General features: G+C 40.9%; 1 protein-coding gene across 1 annotated transcript in view; it reads left to right on the plus strand.

The window, feature by feature from the left end:
• CREB5 (cAMP responsive element binding protein 5) overlaps positions 1 to 17,594 on the plus strand; it is a 334,938-nt gene that overhangs the window by 145,379 nt on the left and 171,965 nt on the right. The window lies entirely within an intron of this gene.

A 17,594-nucleotide genomic window follows, 5' to 3' on the forward strand; every position in this document is an offset into this window, starting at 1 on the left:
TGTGAATTCTGAAGCCAAAGAAGGAGCAAGCATTTAGTAACATTTAGTTTAAGTTTCTCTTCTGAATTTTTGAGTATGTATATTTGAGGCCAATGTCAGAAGCTGGGAAGACCAGCTGGGAGTTTGTGGACTAGTTTTCTGTTGACACTAGAAAAAGCTAATTGTTCTTTGGTTTGCCTAAGGCCTGTTGTTTATGGATAACAACAGGTGTTTAATGGGCAATTAATAAATAACAACGGGTCTGGAAATCTCAAATTTGTTTGCTTTTCAAAAAGGTTGGATTTTATACCACATTCAACTAACATTTTTAGAAACTAAACTAACAGGCTTTGAAAAAAAAAAGAGGGTCCACCTGGCTCCTTCTTCACCCTTCTACTTCTGCCTTACCCCAGTCAATCATTGTTATTTTAGTATCTGGGTTGAACATTTTTCTCAATTTACTCTGTGCTCTTCCTTGCTGGGGATATGAACCAACAGAGGAAACACTGCTGGGGAAAGAGTCTTTAGAATTGATTTCTTGTACCCGCCTTCTACCCTTGAGTTTAGTTTACGTTAGTTCAGCTTGATCACTGAACTGTTCTTAATGTTATTCCTTCACTCTAAAAGGAAGGGCTGGTCAGTGGAGCTGAGAATCCCCTAGTCCTAACTTGCTGGGATTTTGCCATATGGGCCGATGAGAGCATAAAGCAGTAGTGATGAGCACCAGCTTTAGAGAAATCCTGGGCTTGTGTCCAGCTCCCTCCACTTACCTGCTGGGTGACAGTGGGCAAGTTATAGAATGCCTCTGAGCCTCAGTTTCCCATCAGCAAAATGAGTACAATAGTATCTACCTCATAGAAGTTTTGGGAGGATTTTAAAACACACTACAAGATAAAGCATTTTATAAGTACCATCTTGTTTCATTCCCATGACTACCTTGTAAGGAAGAGACTACTATCTCCCCAACTTACAGAATGAAGAAATGAAGCTTAAGGAGGTTAAGCAAATGAATCCAGAGTTACAGGGCTGGTAGGTGTGGAGCTGGATTCAAGCCCAGGCTGAGGCCATGCTTTTGACCTCTGTGTCATTCTGTCAGATATCTGTATCCATTTCCCCCCCCCACATGTCACTAGGATGCTAAAAAGAATGTTTCACTTCACTCTTGAAGCCCTCCCTCTCCCCCATCCTTCCGATTTCTGGCCAGACTCTGGTTCCTCCAGCTGCAAGAGGTACAGGTGACAAGAGAGTCAGGCTCTGCCACCTACGCTCTCAGTGCTTGGTAGACATGGAAGAAGCTACCAAAAAAATTCACTCTACCCCGTGGCTCTCAGAGTTGACTTATATAGTCAAAAAGGAGGGGATCCTTGTTAGTGGCTAGTGTTAAAATCCCAAAGCGCAGTCAGCCAAAACCTCATCCAGATGCAAGTGTGTGGTCACTGGTCATGCATTTCTGTTTGCTGAATTCCATACAGCCAAGGCAACTGCCTTGCCTCGCTGAAGATCCACAGGGGAAAAAAGTTATGTGCGCTAGTTCGAAAAAACATGCAAGCAGAGTTCTCCCTTGTCATCAGGAATGTTTGAGACAGCCATGTTTATTCTGTGGCCGCCGTCCCTGGTAAATGTGCCATCATTTCTCATGTGGGGAAAACTGACCCAGAGCTTCCTTATTGGCTGCTCATTTTGTTAAACTGACATAACATCGTAGAGGATAATCTATTGCAATCAAAACAATTTTGTGGAATTATAAAAGTATATGCATTTTAGTGAAATAACTACTGCTAGAGCCTTTTTGGATGTTGTCAGACTGAAAACGTGTATAAGTTGTCCTTAAGTACCATATGCTCCTTTTCTTCACCTAATTTCTTACATCCTCTGGGGAAGGTTTACGATAGTGATATTCTAACAGATCATTGTCTTTCCTCATTAGGTACACTCATTTTATTAGTTCATTCTTTGCGAGTGCGTTTTTATATATCTAAAATATGTAGTAGCCATTTTATTATAGTACAGATTCATTATTTTCTGTATATTCTTATCATAGATTGCTAGAATAAGTGACCTTTGCTGTGTATGAAGAATGACACTCAGTTCTACCTTTAAATATCACTTTTTGTCAAAGGCTCCACTGGCTTTACCATATCTGAATTGGATGATTTTTAATATAAAGTACTTGGAATTGTTGAAGTATGGAAGAATTCAAATCTAAAATTAAAATTTCCTGGTGATCTTTTTGATACAAGCACTAGCTAATATTCATTGACTGCTTACTATACCCCAGGCTTTGTTCCAAGCTTTATCTGTGTTAACCCCTCAATTCTCATAACCATCCTACAAGGTGCCCATTTTACAGACAGGAAAATCGAGGTGTGAGAGGTTAAGTAACCTGACCTTGGGGACACAGCTACTAAGTGCTGTTTCTGGAACTCAAACCCAAGGGGGTTGGGCCCAGCATCTGCTTTCTTAACCCCTCCCCTTTAGTGCAACTTCCACAGCAGGGTGATAGAATCCATTTTATTGCTTTTAAAGGACATTTACATACTCTTTTTAAATGAATACAAATAGAATGTTACCTTTAGCCACAGAGAGAAGGAAGAGCCTATTTAAGAAGGGATCTAAACAATAAGCCAGGAGGCCTATTATGTCTTACTCCCCCTGGTGTTCAGAACGGGTGCCTATGGGGGCCCTTAATCAGATGTAGGGAAAGGAGCTCTGGGAAGGCTTCATTTCCTTTCTGTTCCTGAGCTTGAGAAACAAAAAGCAGGTAGAATGTGATACAAGAGTTCCTTTTCTCATCTGTTTTTCCTCTCAAGGCTTGCAATAAGTTCAGCATCCCATTGCAACCCTTGACGGCCAAAGTTATTAAAATTTCTAATTTCCTAAAACTTCTCCTGTCCTCCACCCCTATCCGTTCTGCCACGCCCCTGGCCTTCCTCCAGGGCATCTGGTTTTCCATAATTAGCATGGTGGTTCTGATAATCTTTCCCTGTCTTCAGCCCTGGCTGCTGGGCATTTTTTCCCCCAAATCTCCATCACAGTTTTCCTTGTTATTGTTTGCTTGGAGTTTCTGATAGCCAGTATTCCATGGAGAAAAATGTAAGATCACCTTGAACTTTCAAGTCAACTTGAGCTTCAATTGTTTGTATTAGATAAAACGGCACTGGGACCCTTAATTTAAAGAGTGGCTCAGCCCTGGCTACCTGTGGCTCTCACTTAGGGAGCGTTAAAAAATACCAATGCTTGGGCTCCACCCCCAGAAAGTTTGAATCATTTCTTCTGGGGTGGAGCCCAGGCATCAGCGTTTTTATTCTTTTTTTTTTTTAATATGAGGTCATGGTTGAGAAACACTGTACTAAATTAATCTTTTGGCTTAAGTTTGAATACCAAGACCCTGAAAGGCCTTGGTTCAGAAATATATTAAATTCATTTAAATGGACAGTTGTAGTTCCTGTCTGTTTTAACCTGTTTGTTAAAATGTGAAAAGGGATTTTTGCTATACAGCATGGTCATCCCCAAGTTAAAGGGAAAGGATGAAGTTCGTGGCACTTTTGAAGTGCCCTCCGCCCTAGGAATCTCTGGCCACATCCTTTGCAAGAGGACAAAGTGTTCTGTAGCTGAGATGTTTCAGCTTATCTTCAGCCCTGAGGCAAATCAGGATGATCACCAGAAATCATTTTCATGTCAGTGCCTAGTGCATACTGGGTGTTCAAGAAATCAAAATTTGTATGTGGCTTAGTGCAAAATGCAGGGGCTACTGTTACTGTGTGATTTTGGAGATGAGTCTGGTTCCTCATCTGTACAATAGATTTAATAGTGCTTGCCTTACAGGATTGTATACAAATTGAATTACGTAATTTATGCAAAAGCTGCTAATCTACCCGCTGCCACGCAGCAGTCACTCCTCCCCAAAGATCTGGAAACTCTTCCCAGCTCAGAGGAGGGAATTTCTCTCATACTGTCATTACTATGATATTGGCTGACATCATCAATTGTATCTTTCAAGGAGTCCTATCATATCTCCCATCTGTAAGACCCTAAAGACAGACAGCGACCAGGGGCTTTTGTGGTTTGTGCTTACAGCACATACAATAAGACCACGTAGGTTTCCTGGACTTCCCTCTGTTGATTTACTGAAACCTGTTACTGCCAGGGCTGCCCCAGCATCCCCCCATGCCTGCCTTTTGTCCATATCCTGTCTGGTCACCTCCCCTGGTTCTGAGTCCTTCCAGCAGGCTTACCATCTGTCAATCTACTTTGCCCTCAAATCCTTCTTGAAGAGGTTTCAGCACCCAAGGGAAGTTAACAGGCTCCTCCAGAACCCAGAGGACTTGGCCAGGAAATTTGCATTTCAAGGGGTAAGAGAAGAAGGAGATGACTAGGGAAAACCAGCAACTTCTATGTGAGCATCCAGAGGGGGCAGAACTGGAGAGAGAACAGTGTGAACTCAGAGAATATCACGTCCTGTAGGAGGACGGACGTGGTAGTCAAGGAATAGACTTAGGAAGTCAGACAGTAGCCCCCGAGACATTAGAGAGGCTCTGCTGCCTGTTAGTGCTCTTTGTGTAATATTTCTCTGACTTTTCTAGGAAAATCCTTCTTAGACATGTCCTCTGCTGTGTTCATTCACTCAGCAAACTGTGATGAAGTGCCTAGCACTGGCTAAGCAGAAGGGACAGCCCTGACTCAGGGAGTACAGCCTGGTGTGTGCGTGGTGGGGGAGGATATGAAACAGGCACTGAACACTGATCGTTTTAACTAGGTTAAAAACAGCCAAATTGAAAACAAAAAACGTAAGCCAAACTTCCAATGCCTTTCCTCCCTCAGGTTCCCGTTTTCCCACTTAACTAGTGGATAGTGGTTAAGAGCCCAGACTTCTAAGTGAGGTTATCTGTTTAAATGGTAGATTCACCACTACCTGTGTGATTTGGGGCTAAATGATACCTCACTTTACGTCTCTGAAAACTGACATCATAAAAATGCTTACAGATTGTTATGGAGATTAAATGAGATAATACACAAAAAATCCTTAGAAAAGTGTTAAGCACGTAGTAATCACTGAACAAAGGTGAGGTTACTAGTATTAATCCACCAGACTATGTTAAGACAGAGAGTCTGAGGATGGACACACAGAGGCAGGCCCTGTAGGGAAATCCAAATGACTAATTTATTGTCCCATTCTCCTTTCACCCTTCCCTCAGAGAGTTGTTCTGGAATCACGCACCCGGTGTACAGGTCAGCCAAACTTTTCGGCTACTGCTGGTTCCTGAACTCTTCTTTCTGGCCTCAATTGACAGAGCTGAGAGGCTCTGGGCAGCCAACAAACAACTCTGTATTTGCAGTCGAGCAGGGAGCTGCCAAGTGGGGAGTTTCTTTGCTCCAAAAGAGAAGCAGGACAGTCAGGGGCTGAATGGTCTCTGCTGCGTTCAGAAAACTCATTGGCCTTCCAGAGTTAGTCAGGACCCTGGACACATAGGGCTACAACATTCTCCTCCTGAGGTAGCCTTTACTTCTTAGGAGTCTCAAGTCTTCCCAGAGCTCTGACCCTCCCTGATTCAGATATTCTGAACAGCTGTCTCAGCTTTGTATAAGGGATGGTAACTAATAAATTTCAAAAGTTAATCTTTGTTTATCAGAGACGTCATTAACATATAAAGGCTCTCTGCCAAGTTGAGTTTCCACCATCAGAGAAGCATAGGCATTGATTACATTTCTATAAACATCGAACTTTTGACCAGTGATGGACAAAGGGCATAGATTTGGAAGGACGGACTTCTACATCGCATTCAGAAAACATGGACTTCCAAGGTTGACAGGATCCTCAGAGGTCTCCCAGTCCAAGCTGTCCATCCAATGGATAACTTCCAAACAGCCCTAAGAGGTTGTTGCCCAGCTCCTGCCCAAACCATTCTGTGATGCCCTGTGCTCACCTGCTCCTACAGCACCCTGCTCCTGTGATGCCTACTTGGACAGCTTAAAATTGTTAGAAAGTACCACTTCTATGGAGTCAATTATGTTTTCCTGGATTTCTACCCATAAGACTTAGCACTACTCATTTGACTTAACACTAAATCCATGTATCCCTTCTCCAAAATGTTGCTCACTTCTCATACCAGCTGATTAATTACCTATTCCTAATAGCAACTTCGGGAACAATTAGAGATCTACATTTCAGTATAGTCTGTTTGAAATTCTTATTCTCAAATCTGTGTTTTTTGGAAACCCAAGAATACTTGAAACCAAGTGCGGAAAAAACATGTGTTTTTCATTTTCACCTGACATATTGCATCTTAAGGCATCATTCTGGGTGTGCAGCAGCTGAAAAAGTTTGAAAAAATGTAACTGCTCAAAACTAGAGGGATAGGGGGACACATGGTGAAGCAAAATGGTCAATGCATAAAGCAGTTTGGTGTATGGCTTGGGGGTGGGAATCATTCCGATTGCATAGATTACCATATAAGAGGACAATAGCATGGTTAAAAGTCTCAAAAGTTTCCAAATACATTTTTAACCATTTTTCACCTTGATTACTACCCTGCTAGTCAAGAGAGTGACTTTTTGTACACAGAAGACGTATGTCGATAGGTTCCTTCAGTATTAATTCAACATTTATTTATTAAGTACCTTCCTTGTATTCCAGGCAGAGAATCAACACTAGGAGGTATGTGTGACTATCTTCCCCACGTTACAGAAGAGAAAACTAGGTACAAACCTTAGTAACTTACCCAGAGTTATGTAACTAGTAAGTGGCTGCACTGGGGTTAGAACCAGAGATCTGGCCACAGAATGCATGGTCTCAACTGCCACCCAGCACCAACAGTGGGACACACAGACGTGTGGAAACCTTTCAGCCCTGAGCTGCTGAGTGTACCTTGAGCAGGACCGTTTGTTCTTTTTCTCCGTGGGAAGGATTTCAGGATGCTCACTCCAAAACATCATCGGCTTTAATCTGTCTCTAAAAATTCTTCACCCCAGTTCCAGTGTGTGGGGTTTCCCCCCAAGTCATTCAAAGCAATTCTCTAACACCATCTGGGTGTCCTACCATTCAACTCAATTCTGACACCATCTCTCCAGAGATAGCATCAGATCACACATGTTAATGGTTCAGTCCCACAAAACTGCCCTCCAGCCCACTTCAGACCCTGTTGCCAGTCTAGGTTGTCACCTGTGCTTCTGACCAGGACCAGCTATAGATCAGAGATCTCCATGATCCCCTCCTTGGGTTCAGTTAATTAGCTGGAGCACCTTACAGAACTCAGAGCAACATTCTACTTACTAGATTACTGGTTTATTATAAAAGGATCTAACTCTGGAACAGCCAGATGGAAGAGATGCATAGGGCAAGGCATGTGGGAAGGGGCACGGAGCCTCCATGCTCTCTCCTGGTGCCACTCTTTCCAAATCTCCAACCCAAAAGGTCTCTGAAACCTGTCCTTTTGGGTTTTTCTGGAAGATTCGTTACGTAGGCATGGTTGATTAAGTCATTGGCCGTTGGCGATTGATTCAACCTTCAGCTCCTCTCTCCTCTTGGAGGTCTGGGGGTGGGACTGAAAGTTCCAACCCTCTAATCACGTGGTTGGTTGTCCTGGCAACCAGTCCTATCCCTAGGTTGGGGGAGGGTGTCCCAAAGTCACTCCATTAACATAACAAAAGACACCTTAGGAAATTCCAAGGGTTTTAAAAGCTCTGTGCCAGAATCTGGGATGAAGACTAAATAAATAATTCTTTTGTAAGTCACAGTATCACAGCCTCCCAGTGGGGTACCCTAACCCCACGTCTCCCTTTGGTGCCCTGACAGTCATTTTGGAGTTGCTTTCTGTGTGGTGTGTAGTAGAAAGAACCCTAAGACTGAACACTGGAACTCCTGAGTTAGAGTCCCAGCTCCATCGGATAAGAGCTGTGTGACCCTGGGCAAGGCACTCCATCCCTTGAGATTCAGTTTCTTCCTTTGTAAAAATACCCATCTCCCAGGTTCGTGGTAAGGATTCTTTGCTTTCTAACAAATGTTGACCACCTCGGACGTGCCAAGCACTTGGTGAAGTTATGGGTATGCACTGGTAGATAAAATAGACGTGGGTGCTGCCTTTTTATAGAGCCTGCAATCACGTGGGGAAGGTAGACAAGAAGTAAGCAAACACGTGGATGATTGCAAATGGAAATGAGGGTTCCGAAAGAAATGAAAGAGCTCAGCATTAGGAAATTGAGTGGGTGGGAGTACCTGCTTAGGTAAGGCGTCCAGGGATGGTCTCCCTGGGAAAATGTGTCCAAAAGATGAGGAGATACCTGCCAAGTGAAGAGCAGGGAGAATTTCAGGCCTAGGAATGGCATCTTTACAGGCTCTGAGCTGGGAAATATGATTAAAGAACTGTAAGGCCAGCTGGCCCGAGGCCAGTGAACCTCGCCCGGGAGCGCTCCCTAATAAAGCTCACTTGAAGCTTTCCTCTGTTTCGCGGTGCCGTTTGTTAAGATCCGACCTTACAAGAACATTTATCATATATGTGTATGAGGGCCCTTTGTAAACCAAAATAGGATAAACCCATGTAAAAAACTTCAATTGCAAACAGAAAAACAGCATGGGCCCCGTGCAAAATCCACCTCGGACCATGTTCTTCCCATAAGAGTCAAGACTAACATTCTAACCCAGGGAAGTGTGTTCCCTTTCCACAAGATAACAGCCTTTATCCCTCACACCAACATTCGAGGTGCGTGGACTGAACAAACACAAGCAGTAATGTTTTCCTTGATTTCCATCATCTACCAAGGAGCAGAACTTCCTCCCTCTCTCACTTTTCCATTTCCTCTACCTCCTGTCCTTGCAGATTGGGCAACAATTTCTAAAAATTTCCTGCAGTTGACTAATGACAGGACATGGGTGTCTGGAGTCCGAACTGCCTGACTAGAGCTAGGACAAGATGTTGAAAAAGAAGCAAGGAGGGTCCCTGTCTGATTCTCTGCTGACGCCTGGATTTGGGGGTGACTGTCAGTAGGGCTGAGCTCCTACTTTTCTCTTCAAATGTTTTGGTGTTTAAATGTTTTGTTCAGCATCCTTAAATATGTCTAGAGTACGTAAGGAACACTGGTAATGCTAAGGCAGGAAGGACTTATTGTAAGGGGATCCTTGGAGAACGTAGAATGCTGCCGCTTACTTCTCCTTAGTGTTCCTTACACAGAAGACATAACTGAAGTATCAGCAACAGTGTCGCCAAGAGAAGATTTTTCAGCCCATCCTCTTGAAGGTTAGCCAGCCCCTGACCCTAGTCATCCTCTATGACATCACCCATTGTCACTTTCCTCACAGCATTTATCATTCTCTGAAAAATCATATATTTATTTTTTTGTTTGTTATCCACCTTCCCCACTACAACGTAAGCACCCTAAGTTCAAGGAACTCACCATCCTGTTCACCCTGTGTACCCAGTTTTCAAAATAGTGTCTATAGTTTAATGGTTACTCAGTGGCTGAATGATGAATGTATCCATAGATCAAACTATAGTAATGACAGTGATCACTTCCATAGCTCTCATCAAGTTCTAGGCACTCCTCCAAGCGCTTTAAACATCTAATTCACTTAATCCTTTGGATAAACACATGAGGTAGGCATTAGTATTGTTCCTATTTGTAGATGAGTAAACTAGGGCACAGAGAAATGGAGTATTTTCCCAAGCTCACACAATACGTGCCAGAACTAGGATTCAGACTCAGACCGTCTGGCTCTAGAATCCACACTTTCATCCACTACACTGATATTGCATAGAACATGTTGTTGTTCCAAAAGAAATAGCCATGATACCAAAACAAAACAAACAAAACTCTTCGACCACAAAATTATTTTCCTCAAATGAGACCCTTAATCAGTTTAACTAAAGGAAGATTCAAGTGTGTTTGTGTGTGTTTGTGTGTGTGTGTGTAAAGAAAAGAGAGGTAGAAAATTTGGTGCTGTGAGTGTTCTTTTAGCCTGAATTCTTGGATTATCAAGAATTACTTTTGCTTCTGCCTACGTCTCACACCTAGAAAACTACTTTTGAGAACACCTGAAGAGAAAGTAAAGAAAGTGTCCCTTCTATAACAATGACCATTTCTACCCTGTGCAGGGTGCTCACACAGTAGTCAGGCCAGTCTGAGAATGGTGAGTCAGGAACCTTCCCTGGCATCCTTTTGATTTGCTGGCCACTTGGTGTATGGATCTAACAGCAATGGCGACGATGGTGGGGACTCAGGGTAGAGGGGGTCGGGACGGAGGATTATAAATGTATGGGCGTCATAAGCTTGTCCAAAGAAATAAATACAGAGGCAGGGACACTGCATCTCTCTTTGAGTCTCCTTGGTCTTGCATCTTCAAATCTAAAAGATAATAATCTAGCCTGTCTCCAGTTATTGGACAGCATAAATTCCATGCTGCCTATAAAATGAGACCAAATCTCTAAATCACTGTTATCTGAAGCCAGGAGTCTGGCTCTTAAACAAAAGAGTGAAAAGAAAATCGATGAGTCTGAAACCTTAGCCTGTCTTCTTGGCTATCTGATCAGTTAAGATTCCCAGAATAAAATGTAAAATGAAGGTAATTGATAACAATTTTGAGCCTCATCTTCTTCTCAAAGGTTGGCAGTGTTTTGTTAAGTGTGATCTTGGTTTTTCCCATTATAGCCTTATAAAATGGTGTACAAATTTCCACTTGAGTTTCGTTTGAACTTTAATCTATGCATCCAACCTGTCTCTGAACAGCCACTGGAATCTTTTGGCTCTGAAGGAGTTTGTTTTTAAAAAAACTATTTTCACCCAAAGCTTTAATCATGCCATTTCCCTTTCAGACCAGTTGAACAAATAAATGCATACTCATGAATTAAAACTGGTATTTTATAATAGGACGGGCAAAAAAAATCCGAATCTCCTCATTATATGCTTTACTCTCTCCTTAAGGGAAAATATTTAATATTCCACATCGTTTGATGATTATAATTTTAAAATTATTATGAGCTATGCATCACAGAACTTTTTCATTGTACCATTCACTGCTTAAAAAATGCAGATGGCCTGATGTCTAAGGACCTTGCAAGCCCTTCTGTGTGTATCTTGCCTTATTTCCTCAGTTGTCACACTGGTTCTCCTCAGTGACTCATGCATAGAGCTTCAATTATGTAGTTCTTGTCTCTTTTTTTCTATAAGCCAAAGTCCTACTACCTATCCTTCAAGTTCTGCCTTCTCCCCTCACTTTCTAGCTCTGGTCCACCTTACTTTCTGAACTCTTAGAGGAATTTAATCTGTATCTCCAGTATCCTCCTTTAATTTTATATTTTCATCTTTAAAAAATGTTTTCTACTATTACAATTGCCTTTTCAAGGAGATATAAGCAGCTTAAGGGTAGAGCACTATATCAGTTAGGAACACATTTACCTGCAAGTAAGAAAAAAAAAATACAAAAAGACGCTTATTGTTCTCATGGAACAAGAAACACTTAACCCCCAAATAGCCAAAGCGATCTTGAGAAAAAAGAACAAAGCTGGAAGTATCATGCTCCCTGATTTCCGACTATACTACAAAGCTACAGTAATCAACACAGCATGATACTGGCACAAAAACGGACACATAGTTCAACGGAACAGAATAGAAAGCCCAGAAATAAACCCAGGCACCAAGATCAATTAATCTGTGACAAAGGAGGCAAGAAAGTACAAGGAGAAAAGACAGTCTCTTTAATAAGTGGTGCTGGGGAAACTGGACAGCTACATGTAAAAGAATGAAATTAGAACATTCTCTCATACCATATACAAAAATGAACTCAACATGGATTAAAGACCTAAATGTAGACCAAAACCCATAAAACTCCTAGAAGAAAACATAGGCAGACACTTTTTTAAAAAAATTTATTTATTTTTAGCTGTGTTGGGTCTTCATTGCTGCGTGTGGGCTTTCTCTAGCTGCGGTGAGCGGGGGCTACTCTTCATTGTGGTCCGTGGGCTTCTTCTTGCAATGGCTTCTCTTGTTGCAGAGCACGGGCTCTAGGGACGCAGGCTTCAGTAGTTGTGGCACACGGGCTCTAGAGTGCAGGTTCAGTAGTTGTGGTGCGTGGGCTTGTAGGATCTTCCTGGACCAGGGATTGAACCCATGTCCCCTGCATTGGCAGGTGGATTCTTAACCACTGTGCCACCAGGGAAGTCCTAAGCAGAACACTCTTTGTCATAAATCATAGTGATATTTTTTGGGATCTGTCTTCCAAGGCAAAGGAAATAAGAGCAAAAATAAACAAATTGGACTTAATTACACTTAAAAGCTTTTGCACAGCAAAGGAAACCATTGACAAAACAAACAAAAAAAACCTACTGAATGGGAGAAAATATTTGCAAATGATATGACAGATAAAGGATTAATATCCAAAATATACAAACAGGTCATACAGCTCAATATCAAATAAACAACTCAATTAAAAATGGGCAGAAGACCTGAATAGGCATTTCTCCAAAGAAGATATACAGACGGTCAACAGGCACATGAAAAGATGCTCAACATCGCTAATCATCAGAGAAATGCCATGCAAAACCACAATGAGATATTACCTCACACCTGTCAGCATGGTTATCATCGAAAAGTCCACAAATAAAAAACGTTGGCAAGGACATGGAGAAAAGGGAACCCTGTACACTGTTGGTAGGGATGTAAATTGTTCTGGCCCGTGTGGAAGACAGTATGGAGACTTCCCAAAAAAACTAAAAACAGAACTACCATATGATCCAGTAATTCTACTCTTGGGTATATATCCAATGAAAACAAAAACACTAATTCAAAAGGGTACATGCACCCCGATGTTCATAGCAGCATTAATTACAATGGCTGAAATATGGGAGCAACCTAAGTGTCCATCAACAGGTGAATGGACAGAGAAGATGGGTGTATATATATATATATATATATATATACACACATACATACATACATACATACAGATGAATACTACTCAGCCATAAAAAGGATGAAATTCTGCAACAACATGGATGGACCTAGAGAGTATTATGCTTAGTGAAATAAGTCAGACAAAGAAAGGCAAATACTGTATGTTATTATTTATATGTAGAACTAAAAAATAAAACAAATGAATATGACAAAACAGAAACAGACTCACAGATATAGAGGACAAATTAGTGGTTACTGGTGGTGAGAGGGAAGGGGGAAGGGCAAAATAGGGGTAGTGGATTAAGAGGCACAAACGACTATGTATAAAATAAATAAGCTATAAGGATATATTGCACAGCATGGGGAATATAGCCAATATTTTATAATAATTTTAAATGGAGTATAATCTATAAAATTATTGAATCACTGTGTTGTATACCTGAAGCTAATAAAATATTTAAATCAGCTATACTTCAATTAAAATTTTTTTCAATTAAATAACAACAAAAAAGAAACACCTAATGTACTTAAATCAGTAGACCAATCTTGACAGATCTTTCAGTCTTTTTTATCATTTTGAAAGGGTTATTAGAATGACTCAGCTGACAAGTTGCCGATGCAAGAGATATTAGCCGTTTTAAAACCATAAACTCCCCAATTTAGTCAACAGTATTCTAACTTTATACTTCTTCTGTGCTCTATGTATTTGTCCCCTCTCCTAGACTGTAAACTCCATGATGACTGGTATTATGCCTGCCTGTTATATCCCTAATTATTTGTGGAATGAATAAATCACCATGGTCACCCAAAACTCTTCTACATTACCTACAGCTTGGTAGTTTGTGTTCTGTATATTATTTAGTGACTCTGAAAGTCTCTATCGTCTATGTATATTTATTTTGGTTTAGGGTTGCTAATTTTTGGACCAACCAATTTCAGTTGTCTGCTTTACAGTGTCTCTGTTGATTCTTTTATTCACTCATTCATATTGTTTTCTGGGTCCAGTCACATTCCAGAAAGGCACGTGCAGCTAACATGGTGCATCCCAAACTCTTGGCAGCCCACCTGAAAATTCTCAGTTGCTCCCAAGTCGTGCCATTGTTGCATGCAGCTCAGATCTGTGCGCCAAGATTGCTGAAGAGATGAACAAAAGCATGTCCAGTCAACTGAGCATGCCAAAGGAATCAAATAAAATCAACAAATAGTTATTGAGCAACAAAAACATAGGATTGCAGACTTGGATGAAACCTGAGAGATCATTTGTTCCAATTTCCTCCTTTCTAAAAAAAAGTTTAATGTGCTGGCCTTTTTTCATATTTTAATCTTCTTTTTAAAATAAGCAAATAAATTCACACAATACCCCTCATTTAACAAAAGAGGAAAATGAAGTGCAAGATCACACAGATAGTGAGTGGCCAGAAGCCATATTTGTGCTTCTGGTTTCTGCCCTATACTTCTTTTTTTTTTTTTTTTAAACATCTTTATTGGGGTATAATTGCTTTACAATGGTGTGTTAGTTTCTGCTTTATAACAAAATTAATCAGTTATCCATATACATATGTTCCCATATCTCTTCCCTCTTGCGTCTCCCTCCCTCCCACCCTCCCTATCCCACCCCTCCAGGCGGTCACAAAGCACCGAGCTGATCTCCCTGTGCCATGCGGCTGCTTCCCACTAGCTATCTACCTTACGTTTGTTAGTGTGTATATGTCCATGCCTCTCTCTCGCCCTGTCACAGCTCACCCTTCCCCCTCCCCATATCCTCAAGTCCGTTCTCCAGTAGGTCTGTGTCTTTATTCCTGTCTTACCCCTAGGTTCTTCATGACATTTTTTTTTCTTAAATTCCATATATATGTGTTAGCATACGGCATTTGTCTTTTTCTTTCTGACTTACTTCACTCTGTATGACAGACTCTAGGTCCATCCACCTCATTACAAATAGCTCAATTTCGTTTCTTTTTATGGCTGAGTAATATTCCATTGTATATATGTGCCACATCTTCTTTATCCATTCATCCGATGATGTCTGCCCTATACTTCTTAGAGGGACCATGTCTGGGGTTCTCTGCTGGGGAGATGAAGGACACAGAGGAGTAATAGTAACAGCCTTCATCTGTGGAATGTGTTTAGAGCTTTTGCACATGGGACCATCACATTTGAAAGGACTGGCAAGGATTACTAATACCACATTACTGATGAATTTATCATCTTCCTCCTCTGGATTTGCTCTTCCTTCTGCATTTCCTGACTCAGGGCCACACCATACACCTGGTCACCTTCTTTCTGTGTAGCTTTTCAGGTATGATAAAATAATTTGTTTATATATAATGATTTGTTTTAAGCCTCCTCTCCTAGGTTATAAAGTCCATAGTAACAGGTATCATGCCTGCCTGTTAAATCGCCAATTATTTGTGGAATGAATAAATCACCGTAGTCATCTAAAACTCTCCTACATAACCTACAACCTGGTAGTTTTTGTTCTATGTAGTATTTACTGATTTTGAAAGTCTCACATTTGTTCTTTTGTCTTCATTGCTACCATAACTGCCTTAGTTCCGCCCCTCATCACCCTTTCTCTAGTCTCCTAAGTGGTCTCTCTTATCCAGCCTCCATACTCTTCAGCTGGAGTTACTTTTCTCAAACACAAACTTGATCACATGATGCTTCTGAGCTTAGAAAATCTCCAGCTTCAGTGGGGCCCTATAATTTTCATTCATTCATTCATTCATTCACTCACCCCAGAAATGGTTTTTGAGAGGCTATAATTTGGTAGGCACTGTATGAGGCACTTCTATGTAGAGGTTAATATAATAGTTTGCTCTCAAGGACCTTGTAGACCGATGATAAACAAGTATAAGGTAGTTAAATATCTAATTACCATTTGTGATGACACTCAGTACAAAGGAAACAACTAGGGTGGTAAAAAGGAGACTAATGGAAGAGGGCAAAGGACAAGGGAGAGAGAGATTTAGATGGGTTATGCAGGAAACGCTTATCTGAAAAGTGACGTTTCACATGAGACCCCAAGGATCAGAAAGAGCTGTCCATGTGAAGATGCAGAGGGAAAAGGATTTTCACAGAAGGAACAAGGGATGAAGGCCCTTTGGTGGGGAAGAAGTTGCATCCTTCCATCTGTGAATTGAGGATGTTGCTGAATCCTTCTAGTTCTACAAGTCAATTAAGAACTTATATTTAAATGTAAAGTATTTGGTGATTTACAGTTTTTAATTTTATTTTTTACTGTATCACTGTGTTTTTCCAAAAACACTTGGTAAATAGTTTGACCAAGGAAGATTAGTAGATCCTAGGTCTGGAAATTAAGAATTCAGATAGCTCAGTGCTTCAGACTGCATGGTCTTATCAATTTATAGCTTGACACATCTTCTTTGGAAAATTAGTATGCGTCTTTCGGAATCTTTGTTATTATAGTCATTAGCCACAGGACTTCCTTCCCTTGGTATAAACATTGACTTAAGGTATTTATTAATGGTTTTTGCTATATTTTTCCAATGTTTATCAAATTTCTGGGCTTCTGTGTGCTGATGCCAGGGTTCTTGTGAGGTATATCAGCAAAGATACGGACTAAACACCTATAATATGTAACAATCCCTATAGTGTTGGTTAAGAAAATCTTGGCCCAGTCTTCATTCAACTTACTATCTTAAAGAAAGAGATCAGGGCTTCCCTGGTGGCGCAGTGGTTGAGAGTCCGCCTGCCGATGCAGGGGACACGGGTTTGTGCCCCGGTCCGGGAGGATCCCACGTGCTGTGGAGCGGCTGGGCCCGTGAGCCATGGCCGCTGAGCCTGCGCGTCCGGAGCCTGTGCTCCACAACGGGAGAGGCCACAACAGTGAGAGGCCCGTGTACCGGGAAAAAAAAAAAAAGAAAGAGATCAGACATATATGTATCATATACAACATATATATAACACATAAATGCAGAACTGGTTGCCAGGAGGATATACATGTTCTTTCTCTCTAAATCTTAAAGAGAATATGTCAATGCAATTGCTACTATTACAACTTATATCAATAAAAATGTACTCCACATAGCCTTCAGAAATTAGTCAGTTTTGTAGATGAATAACTGAGACTGATCATCTACCAATGATTTTTTTCAACTCACAGCAAATTAGAGAACCAAATCTGGACATTTTGTCTTCTTTGAGCAGGAGGTTAGATCATAAGTGGGGAATACTTTGTGCACTCCTTCCCAAATTTCAGAGAAATAAAATGTTTACATTCATCTTTTTTATCCTGATTATGTATTGCATGAAAGGAAAATTAGCACCTCTACTTATTTGAAATATTCTGGCTTCACTTTTTGAAAAAAATTTTAATGGAATATATTGGACTGAGAATGTGTAATGCCCACACCTAGCCAAGTAGCCTCCCTTCTGTACTTCATGAATGCTTCATAGCATTTGTTTCTCCGGACCGACTAAATAGTAATGACTCAGCATAATGATTTCAATTTCTCCTGATACTCAACTAGGGTCTGATAAGTTTCTTGGCCTAGTCTTATCTTTGTTTGGCCTTGAGCATTTTCTAGAATAAGTCCAACATTCTGATGCAAGCATAGGTCTCTTCTTAAGTCAGAATACAACAGAACAAAATTCCTTAAAACAAATGTGCCACGCTAAAATGTTAGCAGACATTTACTCTAGAAAAGGGAGTAAGCATTTCAGTAGGTTTAATTTTTATGTCCCAAGAGATATGAACTAAGAAACAGAAATAT

The sequence above is a fragment of the Delphinus delphis genome, chromosome 9 (assembly GCF_949987515.2).
Source record: "Delphinus delphis chromosome 9, mDelDel1.2, whole genome shotgun sequence".
Classification (NCBI taxonomy): Eukaryota; Metazoa; Chordata; class Mammalia; order Artiodactyla; family Delphinidae; genus Delphinus; species Delphinus delphis.